This window comes from Poecilia latipinna, unplaced genomic scaffold (assembly GCF_001443285.1).
Source record: "Poecilia latipinna isolate Pla-1442-1.1 unplaced genomic scaffold, P_latipinna-1.0 Scaffold757, whole genome shotgun sequence".
Taxonomy (NCBI): Eukaryota; Metazoa; Chordata; class Actinopteri; order Cyprinodontiformes; family Poeciliidae; genus Poecilia; species Poecilia latipinna.
Genome location: NW_015113373.1, coordinates 1,397 through 14,929, shown reverse-complemented (window position 1 = coordinate 14,929; position 13,533 = coordinate 1,397). Strand labels below are relative to the sequence as shown.

At 37.9% G+C, this 13,533-nt stretch overlaps 1 protein-coding gene across 4 annotated transcripts in view; it reads right to left on the bottom strand.

Annotated features, from left to right (window-relative positions):
* The window catches only part of myo16 (myosin XVI), a 113,283-nt gene extending 102,406 nt beyond the window's left edge, over positions 1–10,877 (bottom strand). The window contains exon 1 of one of the 4 annotated variants that reach the window (XM_015045961.1): positions 10,726–10,877. The gene's annotated coding sequence lies outside the window, so the exon portion shown is untranslated. Of the gene's footprint in view, positions 1–1,555; positions 1,784–3,586; positions 3,661–3,888; positions 3,991–10,725 lie in introns of those variants that run through there. The other 3 variants (XM_015045960.1, XM_015045962.1, XM_015045959.1) reach the window with 3 other exon arrangements.
* Between the last annotated feature and the right edge of the window lie 2,656 nt (positions 10,878–13,533).

Sequence of the window (13,533 nt, the reverse complement as noted above, 5' to 3'; positions counted from 1 at the left end):
GAGTTGGAATGCCATACCAGCATCCATATCAAAGCATATCACCATAAGTATAAAATATTTAAAACATTAGATTTAAATAAGTAAATACATAAATATTTAGACATTAAAAAGTATAAGACTCAAATCATAGTTGGGTTTTCCGTTATTTTTCAGAAGGCTTATGTAGCTACATATCTCCTAAAACCACAACATGCTATGCATGAATGACAATAAATTTTTAGAGTCACTCCCTATTACATTAAAACCTGTAAAGAGGAGAATGAATTTGAAAGCTTGCACTTTACATGTGTTCACCATTAAAACTTTGGAAACTATGGAAATTGGCAATACCTGTAGGTAATTTTCTGCTTGTAAAAAGTGGGAGGTCGATTAAGCCACAGCTGAGTCTCAGCATGAAGTGTGGTAGAAACAGACAAACTTTAGACGTTGAATTATGTGTCCTTTCAAATTATCACATCAGTAAGTATGGCCAAAATAACAAGACAGATGTTCTTCGTTATATGCACTGAGAAACTTTGTCAGATTTTATTTGGGATAAAATCTTAATTTTCAATGTAGTTATGCTCTTAAAGTAAGCACAATTTAACAGGGTGTTTAAATCAAACATTTAACACTGGCAATGAAATAAAAATACTTTAATTTGTAGCCATAGTTTTATGACAATGACGCCCCAGATTAAAAAGTCTTCATTCTTTGACAAATTTTGGCTGCATGCTTGGCTACTTTATTCTTGTTTTTTTGTTTGTTTGTTTGTTTTTTTTGTATTTTCTTGTAATATTTCTCTCTATATAATATGAAGATAAAGATGTACATTTTTTTTTACTTGAAACCTGACCACAATTAGTAAAGACCACAATGCAAAAATGCATATACAAGTCCTTTAAATATGATTTCAACTTAATTAATGTAATAATAAAAACATTGTGTGGTAATATCTTATTTAAAGTACCATTAGACAAAGTTTGTAATAAACACATTTACTCAAAGTGGAACAGCAAAGAAAATATAATAGGTCTAAGCAATTCAAATTGAAAAACTGGACAAGATGTTGAATCAAAAGTGAATAGTAGGACTCTTCAGCACAGCAAAGCAGAGAAACAATACAAAGAAAACCAACAACTAAGACCATTACAACAAACAAGTCATCTGTCTCTTACTCTCTCAGACAATCACTCACAACATCAAGCCAAATAAGAGCTTCAAAATCTAGTTTTACTCTTGACAATTCACTAACAGCACAGATTAAACACAGGGATCTTTTGGCTACAATCAGCTGTTCATTCCCAGCCAGAAACACACACATTCTTCTCCAATAAGCATCTTGTGATAAATTTAGACACTCTGACAACTGCATGGCACATCTGTCTCTCTCTTCATTCCTAATGACACACATCGGCAGCAGCAAATGAGACATTCACATACACCCATGTTTGTTTCCCACAAGGTTAAGAGAGAAAAGAGAAAAAAAAAATCGCACTTACACCTACAATATTATTCTGATAATGAGCCAAGAGTGTGAGAAGTATGAGAGAAGAGGAAAAAAGCAATGCCTTACCAGAGAGAGCCCCTTCCACAGGAGACACCCGTGCACAGAGAGGAGGGAAATGTGTCTGCGTGGTGAAAACCCAGCCAGGATCGTCTCCCCGTGCTACACAAATCAATTTCACACTCTCTCACGTTCCTGCCACTCTGATGTCATTCATTCATTCATTCATTCATTCATTCCCCTTCCCGTGGTCATGGAAACTCCACCGCTTGCAACTGTATACATTCTTGTACATCTGCCTTTTTCTCTCTACGTCCCTACCCGCCCCCCCATTCTCACTCCAGACCCTGGTGAGCCCAGCCCACTTACTCCATCTGAAGGGTGCAGTTAACACCCTCAGCCTCATAAGCACCTCCCTCTTCACTATCTCATAGCAAAAGAAAAAGAAATGTAGGAGGTTCATAGAAGAGGGAGTTGCCTGGATTCACCTACGGTAGCCTCTGTGTCTTGGCGAATTTGTGCGCAACGCAGGAAGTTTTTTTTTTTTTTTGTCATGCCAAACAAAAAAACAAAAAAAACTGAAAAAGTTGTTGACTGATCCATCAAATAGATTTCTCTGCTCACCACAAAAAAGAATGCATAAACTGCGAGACTAAAGGTGACAGACAGATGTATTAGTTTGCTGCCTTCACACGCAACCTCAAATCCAATGTTAAGTCAGATTATGAATAATTAATGACAGCACCATCATTACCATGATGCTTCTTTGCCATTAATGCCGATATTGACCTTGGAGAGGTGATTTGGAAAACCTGGCCAAGATCACAATCTTTACTCTTATAAAAACTGCAATCTCTGTCTATTTGTATGTGCTGTTGAAGTAAAACACTTCAAAGAGGGGCCCGAGATGTCTTCTTGCACAATTTGTACAATTTGTGAAGTAATATGTTGCGTTTTAAGTCAACCTAACATTGTTTCGTCTAGAAGGCTTAAGAAAAGTAACAGGAGTAATAACATAACTTATTGGAGGTAAAGAAAGCAGATGACATTTAATGTATAGCACACCAAATCAACCTCACTGAGCCAAATTAATTTGCAAACTCAAATGTTGCCAATAAATTTATTTGAGTAATTCAATTAAACAATCCAGCCTAATTAAATTACTAAAATAGTTTATTATTATTATTATTATTAAAATGGATTACATCCGCTTTAATGTTTGACTGGAATTTACCTAATTTGTATATTAAAATCTAACCAAATAAAATGTAATCACCACATTTCTCTTTGATTTTGTTTGTGAGAGTTCTGTTACTTTTCACGATAAGTCAAAATACAGAACAGTTTGACAGAACAGTGTTTGGCCATCCTGAGGACAAACACATTTTATACCTATGAGAAATTAATTCTACTTGTTATACACAAAAATCAGCTGATTGACAATTAGCTTGTGCAAAGCCCAGATTCTACTACAAATTGGAAACAACTTCTACTTTAATTACAAGAAATAACTGTGACATTTCATTTTTGAAAAGGAATATAAGAAGAATGTCTATTTCCAAGGCAGAATGTTTGCTTTTTAAAAATCTAGTGACCTCTGTAAAAGGTACAAGTCTCTCACTTAGAAAGGCAGAACATTCATTAAAAATCATTTTGTGAACCTATCATGGCAAAATACAAAAAAAGCATCTTTTCACCATTTGGGGTCATTATCATAAGTTTTAATTGTTGTAGCTATCATACTTAAAATTGTTGTTGTAAGCATGGAAGCATTATGCTGATTATGACTGCCAGGTAGGAGCTGGGGCCATTTTACAGACTTCAACATTTTTTTATTTCTAATTGGATGAAAATACAATGCATGATGCATGAGTTTAAAAAATACACATTGGGCTAGCATAATCTTTATCATGTCTACCTGAATTGTTCCTGAACATTAAATAAATAAATAAACCGGAAATGATAACGCTCGGTTTCTTGGCTTATATTTTTGCGTATTTCTTGTTTGTTTTTAAACAAAGTAAAACATTATTATTCATTGTTGCCATCTGTTGTATAATCTATTGCGCGTCACTTCACAGCTGTTTCCAATTAGCTCACCTTAATTCAGTCACTACAAACGGATCGACGAACGTGTTTTCATTTTCATCGTGCACTATGCCATATGGTGTATAATGTCACCATTGCTTTGTTTTTTAGGTTTTCTTTTAATTATTCAAATGTTACCAGCATCCCGAGCTCCTGATTTTATGTGCTACAATCTTCAACCATGGCACCTTGCGTGCGACCTAATCCCTGTAGCCATTAAACATCGAACTACTGCGAATGCGCATGCGCATTACGCTTTTTCCTCGGTCACCTTTAGGAAAAGTATAGGAAAATAGATTTTGGTCATTTCTTACCACACACTCTCGTAACTCCTTGGTTGCGAAAATATTCAAACAAGAAGAGCAACAGTTTTGTCCTCAAACAATGTTTGCTTTGCCTTTCTGCTCGTGGTCTACTAGGATTAGTCTGTGTTTGGCGCCACCTGCTGATGGCAATTTTATTCCTGCAGACTCGATACGTCACAAAAATCTGGGTTTATAGGTAAGTGACCAGAGGCTATGAAACTTAGATAAGAGAGCTAAATTTATTGAGTTGTCCTGCCTTACCTTCATCAGGTTTGCAAAGTAATTGGATGGAGTTACAATGGAAATCTATTCTGTGTAGGCAGCATGGTCTAAAGGCGCTAGATTTGTGGTGATCTGGTGTGATTTGTGTTGCACATTATGCAGCATGTAAATGAGACAACAGACTAAGAAAATTGGTTTAATAATTTGCACTCAGTTGGTTTTGAAGGTAGCCCTTGAGGACTATCTTAGTAAAATTATTTTTACCAAAATTCAAAACTAACTAAAGTGGATAGTTTCAACCTAAGTAGCAATCCTCTAAATTTTCAAATTTAAAAGGGAAGGGAAGAAGGGCATTATGTAAAAGAGACTTTTTGAGCATTACATCATGTTATTTTCCTTCACCAAAAACATACTTGCAGTGTTTATTTATTTATTTATGCCTGTTTGAGAAATCCTTGTATCTCCCTATGCTAGGAATTGGGAATTCCTAAATGCTTGCTCACACAAAGTGCTGTCTATTTCCACAAAGCTCCTCCTTGGAATTGCAGTCTCCAAGCAAAGTTTGATTAATGATTACTTTTTATAAACAATGCTGCATTTATAAGACACTTTTCAAAAAGGACAATGTAAACGATAAGCTACTATGGACTCATGCTAAGTAAAGATGACAGCCGTGGAGTAAGAAGTTAATTCTTCATAATCTTTAAACAAAGTGTCACTTTAAAAATCCTGAAATATTCTATGAACTTTCTGTGCCATGGTCTACGGTAAACTTTCAAATATGGCCCTAATGTGTAAAGGTAGAAGACGGAAAGTTTATTAGATTGAGAAGAGACGGTAGACATTCAAAGAATATTGGGACTGAAGTCCTTTAGAAGCGTGAAATTACAAGGGATACACACACACCAGAGGGAGTCTACAATCTAAATCTGAGAAAATTTCCCCTAGACTGGGGTCTCACTTTCTACTTTACCTTGAAATTATCCCCTGCTTCAGAGCTCTTATCTACACTCACAGAAATGACAGGAAATATAACAAGACTAGGAGGCAGTCCTTCATCACCACTCACACTATAAGTTCCTTCCTTCTCGAGTACATTATCTTTACCTCAGATCCGCTTGCCTTTACCTAACCATCTTCTGCTGCTTGATCAATCTCACCTATGTTTTTCCATCCATACTCAGTACACTCCTGTGGTTTTTGTTTCTCTGCTTAGCAGATATACATCATGGCACTGACAGAGGGGGGTATCAGTCCCTATTACTTTCAGTTGGTTAAGGTTAAACGTGAGAGATGACATGTTTGACATGAGGCACACAAACATCACAGCTAGACTCTATCTTTCATCTCTACAGAAACTTCCCCCACAGCTTCTTGGCAACATCAAAGCAGTGTTTTTAAAGGGAATGCTTAACCGACCTTGTTCAAATCATTAGCATAGCTCTGCAGCCGGGCTTGTACTCAGCACTCTAATACACCCCATCTAGCTACAAGCAAAAGTAGCGGGTAGGTGGACAAGTATTTGTGTGCAGTGAGGGGGAGGGTCAGTGTATGAGTGACTGCGTATGTGTGTGTTATCCACTTAATGTTGATGGGAGCACTGAAGCGGCTACTTTTGATGCACCTGCCCAGCAGAAAAAGAGCCAGATGTGTTGGTGGTTGCTCTCATCTTTTTGGCGGGTCTCTCTTTCCATTTGTGGTTGTCCTGCTTGCTGAAAAACATCTTCACTGCCCCCAACATGCTCCATTAGTCATGTTGCAAAATCCATATTTCAGTAACTACACCTACACAGAGAATTATCCTAATAACATTTAAGCCTCCACGTTCATGGGTTGCGTTATGTTCGTACCAAGTAATTTGGTAACACTTTATTTGAAGGGGGGTGAATAAGACTGTCATGACACCGTCATAAACATGACATAATACCTATCATGAACATGAATAAGCCTTCATGAATATTTATGACTGTTGTCATAAAGTGTCATTCGGTAACTTATGACACTTTTAATACAAAGTTGACATTATTCAAAATGTCTTTGTTATGACAACTTGACATTAACCAAGAAATCATTACTGATATAAATTTGTTATAAAAGTATTACTGATTGCACTTTAAAAAATAGGTAACTTTATGTTATTAAAGGTAAAGTTTGAACAGTAATGATTTCTTGGTTAATGTCAAGTTGTAACAGACATTTTGAATAATGTCAACTTTGTATTAAATGTGTCATAATTTACCGAATGACGCTTTATGACAACAGTCATAAATATTCATGAAGGCTTATTCATGTTCATGACAGGTGTTATGTCATGTTTATGAAAGTGTCATGACAGTCTTATTCAACCCCCTTCAAATAAAGTGTTACCAGTAATTTCATAACATTGTTGAATAAAAATGCACGTTTCTCCTTCCAATTTCAAACAAATATTAATTTATACATACACTCACAAAGCTACAACATGTCCTAGCAAGCCCAGACGCTGACCCTGACACTGATTTTCTTTCTACTGACACAGCATCTAATGATAGCCTTGGAAGGAAGTCACTCAGGGCACCAGTCAGATTCCAGCAGCAGCATGCCTCCATTAACATTGTGGAAGACTTTCATAAAGAAATAAGGTCAGATGGGCGACAGCCTAGACTTCTTCTAACAAAGACAACCGTCAACTCAGGCTTCACATCAGCTGCTCCACCTGTTTAAAGCTGAATCCCTTCAGACTGGTTTCATGACAAAGCTTCATCAGATTGGAGGGAGGGGGAATCTAAAACCGAAGGTTTGGATTTAATCTTAGCCTCCTGGAACGGTCCCAAATAACATGTTGTGGCTGCTGCCAGCAGTGCTTCCCACCACCTGTCATTAGCTTTACTGTGGTTTGAGTCAACCAACTGTCCACTCCCAGGGGCCCCTCTTAAACGAATACTCAGGGTCCACATCTCCATCTTGCAATTTCAATTTATGCAGAAATGTGAGATTTTTTTATTTTTTTTTAAACAAAGAAAACCACAAAATGGTACAGATGAGGATTGACAAACTGAATCCCAGGGAACAGATGTTACAGTTGTGTTGCTGGTTGCATGGGCAGGCTTTCACAGAAAAGGCATAGATGAAAACAAACTGCGTCCAAGACGAGTTTGGGGATTTCCTTTTTAATAGTGCAATCAGCAGCGGAAAAAACTGCAAGGCGTTTCTAATTTTTTACATTGAAAAAGTAAAGGAAGATATTTCCCTAAAGAAATCACTACTGTCCTTTTCAAATCATCAGTGAAGTCCACATTCTAGTGTGAATTTGAGAAATATAAAAAGAACAAAAAATGAGATTAACCTGTGGCTTTTCCTTCCAGATGAAATGTAAACCCTATAATCGCATTTAAACCCCCTGCTTAGTTTGCTCAGTCAGCTGTCTGCCTTCTGGGATCGGGCACTTCAAATCAATCCATCCATTCAGTGTCTGTTTGTGTGTGCATGTGTCTTATTGTTCCTGAGTGGTTTACTGGGAGGGAAGGAAGGGGGGGTTATCCCAGTAAAATTATCCACAAAGGAAATCCAGTGAGTGGTAACCATCTATGAATAGTTAAGCTTCGGGACAGAGCTTGAAAAATGTAAATTACATATTTTGCCACCAGCTATTTTCCAGTTTTTAGTATTTAAAAACATCACATTTTTTCTCCTCTTTAAGACTTTAATAATATTGTTATCATACTGCCTTGACATTTAGAAAAAGCACTCTATAGCTGACCTTTGAAAATAAGCATTGCTCCCCTTGGTCATGCAAGAAAGAAGCTATTTAAATCTTCCTAAACGTGGGTCCAGTGGTGCAGCTCAGCCAGCGGGTTTGCTGATTCATCAAAATCCTTTTTACCCAGAAAAGTCACTGGAGAAAGGGCCAGTCATTCCAGTATAACCAATAAACCAGCTCATTACTATATGGGAGGAGGGATAGAAAAAACTTTCAAGACCAAAGTAGATCCAAGATTACATGGGTCCAATGCAGCAGAATGGGACTTGAGAACCCACTCCCATTAAACCATCAACCACCAGCCAGAGTTTGAAAAAACACCCAGTAAGACCTAAACTTGAGCAGTGGATGTAAATTAAATGACATTTAGCTGAAAATACCTATTGAACTCTTTGATTAGATCAGAGGCAAAGTTGCATTTACATTTTTTTTTACATTACATTTTTCAAATTATAAATGCTAAGTTGAAGTTTCAGATTGCTGAAATACTTTCTGTGCTTCCACAATTTGCAGTTTAAGTAAAAATGCTGTGTATTTGGTTTACAGAGTACATTATTTTTAGGATTTTTGGACAAAAGTAACTCTTTGTTTTTATGTACAACAACAAATACCCTTAGATCCAATCCATTTTACGAAGGTGCTAAGCTTGAGGGCTCTAAGCAATTTAGCAATTTAGCATGCCCATGACTTGTGGCGGCTCTGTCTGAGACCAGCTGGACACAACACGGAGAACTGTGATCACAACGGATCTCAGAGACATCAACAACATCTACTATGAAGTAAAACAAGAAACGGAAAAGAAAGAATATAAAAAGTTGGGGTCACAGGACAGGGTAAGCCTAAGTGCAGTACCCATAGAGCAGATGGGGTGAAGGGTCATGCTCACGGACCTCACAGCAGCAGCTTGGCCATGCAGTTGCAAGTTGAGCCCCCTGCTATTGTCCCCGCTGCCCTCCCTGCCTCATGGGTCGAATCGTGTTTTGTGGAGGCAGTTCTGTTGCCAAAATCTTTTTAGCTTGAAAGGAAAACAAACCCCCACTCAAATTTTGGAAGAGCACGGAGACAGATGGGTGTAGCAAGTACGCAGAGAGACAAAACAAATGCGCATCACAAAGAGAAGACTCTCTGAAACGGTCGAAGCTCTTTTAACACCATGACGAGATTTTTTTTTTTTTTTTACAGTCTAACACTTCTGAATTCACAACGTCCCTGAATTTGAACATCAACAAGTTTAACCCACATTCTCTCATTTCTTTTTGTCTATTTCTGCTGCTCGCAGTCACCGGGGCGCGTAGATGCTGCGTCTGAATGAGGCCATCTGTGAGCTCATGTGAAACAAAAGCTGAGGCTTTTATCTGTTTTTGGAAGGAGGCAGAAAACAAAACCTCAGCTGTACTGATGCTCTGCTATTTTTTTGTGCATCTAAAGCTTTATGGACCATTAAACCTGTTCTCCTCACTGTCTTCACTGCCCTTTATACTCTCTTCTTGTACATATACATGTTGCCATTTGGTCCCTTCCTTCTTCTCTTTCATATCTTCAAACTAATGTTTCACCAGTGCACTTAAACCATCTGATTGTTTTCATGAATTGAAGGTAAATTGTCGAAGAAATGCTCAAATTTTGTGTGTCCTTCTACAGAATTATTATTATTTCCATTGATTGTGATTTTGGAAACCAGTTCGGGCCACTAAATTATTAATAGGTATGTTAGATTGTGATAACTAACTTATCACCTGCTGGTATTATTTCCTAGAATAAAGCAGAATATCTGAAGAAAATAATTGGGGCTTGTCTGTTTTCAAATGAGGTGTGTCTCGTCTCTATGCCACAGGCATGAATACGTTTTTAAAATCCGTTACCTTCAAAATCTCACGACGTTTCTTATGAATGTTTAAGTTAAAAGTCCCTTTATTAAGATGTGAGAACGTGTAGGCCTGACTTGAGTCGTGAAGTGCTCCCTGTTCCCCAAATGTTTGCTAACGAACAGCAAGCTGTAAGAAGAGATCTAAACTTTTTTTCCCCTAACATTTAAGAAATATATTTCTGTTTAAACTTGCTGTGTAAATGTTTTGATCTTGTAAAACCATGCTATTTTCCACTAAGGTTATCATGCAGTGCAATCTCACGTTAGTGCAACCCTGGTAGGTATGAATTGATTTATGGCAAGTAAGAACATCCCACTGCAGATGGGTGTGATTCATTTCCAAACAAGGCAGATATAATTCAACCAAAACAATGAAAGTGCGAAGGAATGAAGTTACCAGCAACTGTTGTGACCTTTTCCACTTGCTGCTTGTTATTATTGAATCAAGAATGCCAGTAATGCAAAAGAATACATGTAACACTTTCATATCATATTTGCACAGTTTCTGTGCAAATATGATCTAAAACTTTAAGCCAAGCAGATCCACTAAGCTGTTTGGTTAAAGTCTAGGATAATACGCGCGCGCGCACACACACACAAAATAATAGTAGGCTACAGACACCACACAGTTCCACAGTGTTTAGATGAAAGATAGCCAAAGTTTTATATAAGTGAGAGCATTTTCAGCAGACATTCAGACATCTCTAAGGTAAAGAGACGCGTTTTGTGTCCAAACATCAAGCTAAAAAATTAGAGTCTAATTTGGATAAAAAAAATTTTTTGCATGCACGGATCAAGAACAGACAAAATAATTGTAACTTTTGAAGACAGAGACAAGACATTCAGTCTTATTGTACAAAAAACAAAAACGTCCATCTAAATAATAAATTATCAAAGTTTAAATATTTCAAAAAAATACTCAACAGTGTGCTTCTGGGCCTCATGTGACATACAGAAAAACAACAAAAAAAAAACAAAAAAAAAACCAGACACTAACCAGAGAGAATGAGCACCATACCTCAGAGCCTTTCACCGTAGTTTGAAGAATTATTTTGTTTCCAGCTGGGAAATAAAATCCAGAAATAGCTTGGTCTCAGCTGAAGAGATCTAAGATACGGAACAAACGTGAGAGATACCAACTCCCAGTTCACCCTACATCCACACCAACAGGCTTGAAATCCTCCACTGACATCCCACCAGAGACCCAGTGAGAGTTTAAGAGACAGGGAGGAGAAAAAGAGGGGGGAGGTGGGGAGCTTAGTTGAAAAACAGGGGGAGTAGTTGAAAGGGAGAGAGTCAGTGAGAGTACGATGGAGGGAGATTTAGGAGTTTACACGTCAGTGCCTGTGCTTGAGTGTTTGTAAAGAGAAATAGAAAGAGAGAGAGAGAGAGGTTTAAATCTCTAATTACAAGTACTTATCAAAAGCCCATAAGCAGATGGTGGGAATAAGTGACACATGAGTATTTACACTGTATGACGTGTATTATGTGCCTGTGTGTGATGTAGTCGGATCGTAGAGGAGAACTAAACTGAGAAAATACAGTGAGGCATGCAGGATATCTAGACGAGCTGAAAAACAAACTCCATTTCATCTCACCTCTCATATCTCATTTTGAACTTCTCATTCTCCACATTATGATTCTGAACAGGATGAAACGGAGAAACATGCTTTTTTTTAAATTAATTGTATTTATACTTTACGTTTTATCAATATTTTAGTCTATTAGGTATCCATTACAAGGATGTGCCATGTCAGTGACAAAAAAAAAGTCCTATAGTGGTGGCTCTGTATGGATTGTTGCCTCAGTTTCTGATTTTTAGCAGAGGAGTTTAAGCTAAGCATTAACAGCCATTACATGTGGATAGTTACTGAAATCCATTTCCCTTCATTTTGATGTTCAATTTTAAACTCAGCGAGTCCCATATATAAATACCTAAATGCGGAGTTTTTGTCGTGTGATTGGCTGATTTTTTTGTTTCTGTTAGCAAGCAGCTGAACAGATGTATCTAATAAAGTGGAATGCGAGTGTCTTTCTTGTATCCATTCATCCATTGTCTTCTGATAACTCGAGATTGAGGGAAACCCTGACATCCCTCTCCCCAGTGGCACATTTATCATCCTTTCAAGGCCTTCTAAGAACCTATAGTCCCTCTAGCAGGTTCTTGTTTTTCCCCAGTGACTCCTCTCAGCGCCTGAAAAAGAGACAAAGTGAGGCCCCAGAAGAATTTCTGATCAAATACCTGAACCATCTCGCCTGGCTCCATTTGGGGAATCATTGGCTCTGAGGCCCCACCAGATACCGGAGTCCCTTCAAAACAAAGTCCAGAAAACCTATAGCCAACTGTATCAAGGATATTGTTTTTTTTTTTTTTTTTTCCATAGCTACTGAACATTGGTTGAGAAAATACATGGAGATGTAAATGGATGTTTAGCTCTTTCTTCAGCAGAAGATAACTGGGATAGCGCCTAAATAAATGTCCTGCTCCATCCCACCATCAATGTGAAGAAAATGATTATTTGCCCTTTGTAGGATGAGCTACATCAGTTGCATAGTTGAAAACTGAACCTAGCATTTTACAAAAAAGTGGACACTCCGTCAAATACTATTGAAATGTGTTTGTGTGTGAAGGCAAATGTGACTGCATATGTGAGTGACTTCCAAAGCAGGCATAAAGAAGAGTAGAGATTTGCAGCCAGGAGCGTTAGGGCAGAAATCTCTATCCACTCATCCATTTGATATCCCCCCCCCCTCTGATCTGCAGCATAAAAACCTCGTGTCTTTGAGAAAATTGTCGGATAAAGACGAGTATGAACAAAGATGATGTTCTTTTCATTCTTTCCTTATGCAGATTGTCCCCCTACTGGATTATTTTATACACAGAAGCACAGCTACATTAATTATTGATCATCTTATATTTAAGTAGATCTCATGCTGTTCGGAGGGAACAACATAATACAGCTGAACAATGGTAAAAAGCAATAAACTCGAGACATGTATTTGAAATTGAAATCTGATTTGTTAGGTCCCACCGAGTTGGTATAAAAACCGCAACAAAGCGAGCACAGTGCATGTAGCTTAGATTTTACAGTTACATGTCGCAAAATCTCATTTGTAGATGCACTAAATCCTCGCTTCAACTGGAAACCCAGGCAGCTATTCAGTCAATTCAGCAGCAGGGCTGTGGATTAGCCTGATAACTCTGAGCTGATGGCAGCAGATCAAACTAATCCCAAAATACTATATAAGTATGTAAGTATGTACATGGAATAGCCATGCTCCACATTAAAGCACCCTGAGATTGTCTAAGCGCAGTACATTTTTGGATGTTGAGGGCGGAAAAGGTGAAGGCGAACATATGTACAGAGTGAGTTTCTGTGGCTGTGGCTGTAGGATGTGAACTTCTGCGCCGCTTCCTTGCAAAGAGCAGAGCAAGCTGGATGCTACAATCAGGATTCAGGATCACCTTTAGCCCTCCTCATCAGTCAGACCTGTCCTGAAGCTACCAAACTGTGAGAAAGGGAGGATGGAGGGCAGTAATGCACAGATGGAGAAAAGGCGTGGTATGATCCAGCAAATAGAAGAATGTGTGAAGAATGAGGAAGCAGATATTCCTCTTTTAGTAACCTATTTTCAACAATGATCAGTTTAATGCAGTACATTTAGTTTACATTTAAACCGTCTGCAGAATGCAGTAAGGGTACAGCTGCTGAATTTGCTTTATCTGCAGTATCGGAAACAAGGGAAAATTAATGCATCCAATTATTTGTGTATGTGCATGTTTGTTTGTTTGACCTTGTCATTTTTGTGCCCTCTGAGGTTTAAC